General features: G+C 40.0%; 1 non-coding gene across 1 annotated transcript; it reads left to right on the forward strand.

The window, feature by feature from the left end:
* The first annotated feature begins 809 nt into the window (after nt 1–809).
* LOC112716932 (small nucleolar RNA R71) lies at nt 810–917 on the forward strand. The gene has a single exon (XR_003160525.1). It is a non-coding gene; the product is annotated as a small nucleolar RNA R71 (small nucleolar RNA).
* The last annotated feature ends 857 nt before the right edge of the window (nt 918–1,774 follow it).

The following is a 1,774-nucleotide window of genomic DNA, read 5'->3' on the forward strand; positions in this document are numbered from 1 at the left end:
CCTTCCTCAGTGGCGTTCACTGCCTCTTCCTCCTCTCCAAATTCGGCCATGTTGATGGCTTTGCACTCTCCTTTTGGATTTTCTTCTGTATTGCTTGGAAGAGTACTAGGAGGGAGTTCAGTAATTTTCTTGCTCAGCTGCCCCACTTGTCCCTCCAAATTTCTAATGGAGGACCTTGTTTTAGTCATGAAACTTTGAGTGGTTTTGATCATATCAGAGACCATGGTTGCTAAGTCAGAGGTATTCTGCTTAGAATTCTCTGTCTGTTGCTGAGAAGATGATGGAAAAGGCTTGCTATTGCTAAACCTGTTTCTTCCACCATTATTATTGTTGAAACCTTGTTGGGGTCTCTGTTGATCCTTCCATGAAAAATTTGGATGATTTCTCCATGAAGGATTATATGTGTTTCCATAGGGTTCTCCCATGTAATTCACCTCTTCCATTGAAGGGTTCTCAGGATCATAGGCTTCTTCCTCAGATGAAGCTTCTTTAGTACTGCCTGGTGCATTTTGCATTCCAGACAGACTTTGAGAAATCATATTGACTTGTTGAGTCAATATTTTGTTCTGAGCCAATATGGCATTCAGAGTGTCAATCTCAAGAACTCCTTTCTTCTGACTAGTCCCATTGTTCACAGGATTTCTTTCAGAAGTGTACATGAATTGGTTATTTGCAACCATTTCAATTAGCTCTTGAGCTTCTGTAGGCGTCTTCTTCAAGTGAAGAGACCCTCCAGCAGAGCTATCCAAAGACATCTTGGATAGTTCAGAGAGACCATCATAGAAGATACCTATGATGCTCCATTCAGAAAGCATATCAGAAGGACACTTTCTAATTAATTGTTTGTATCTTTCCCAAGCTTCATAGAGGGATTCTCCTTCCTTCTGTCTGAAGGTTTGGACTTCCACTCTAAGCTTACTCAATTTTTGAGGTGGAAAGAACTTTGCCAAGAAGGCATTGACTAGCTTTTCCCAAGAGTCCAGGCTTTCTTTAGGTTGAGAGTCCAACCATGTTCTAGCTCTGTCTCTTACAGCAAAAGGGAATAGCATAAGTCTGTAGACCTCAGGGTCAACCCCATTAGTCTTGACAGTGTCACAGATTTGCAAGAATTCAGCTAAAAACTGATGAGGATCTTCCAATGGAAGTCCATGGAACTTGCAATTCTGTTGCATTAGAGAAACTAATTGAGGCTTAAGCTCAAAGTTGTTTGCTCCAATGGCAGGGATAGAGATGCTTCTCCCATAGAAATCGGGAGTAGGTGCAGTGAAGTCACCCAGCACCTTCCTTGCATTGTTAGCATTGTTGTTGTTTTCGGCTGCCATAGGTTCTTCTTCTTTGAAGAATTCGGTCAGGTCCTCTAAAGAGAGTTGTGCTTTGGCTTCTCTTTGCTTTCTCTTCAAGGTCCTTTCAGGTTCAGGATCAGTCTCAACAAGGATATTTTTGTCTTTGCTCCTGCTCATAAGAAAGAGAAGGGAACAAGAGAATGTGGAATCCTCTATGTCACAGTATAGAGATTCCCTGAAGTGTCAGAGGAAAAGAAGAGTAGAAGACAGAAGTAGAAAATTCGAACTTATCAAAGAAGATGGAGTTCGAATTTTGCATTAAGGGATAGTGTTAGTCCATAAATAGAAGGATGTGAGAAGGAGGGAAGTGATTTTCGAAAATTAAGTGAAAAATTTTGAAAACATTTTTGAAAAACATTACTTAATTTTCGAAAATGAAAATGGAAAAGGAATCAAGTGATTTTTGGAAAAAGATTTTGAAATTAGAAATC

Source organism: Arachis hypogaea, chromosome 1 (assembly GCF_003086295.3).
Source record: "Arachis hypogaea cultivar Tifrunner chromosome 1, arahy.Tifrunner.gnm2.J5K5, whole genome shotgun sequence".
Taxonomy (NCBI): domain Eukaryota; kingdom Viridiplantae; phylum Streptophyta; class Magnoliopsida; order Fabales; family Fabaceae; genus Arachis; species Arachis hypogaea.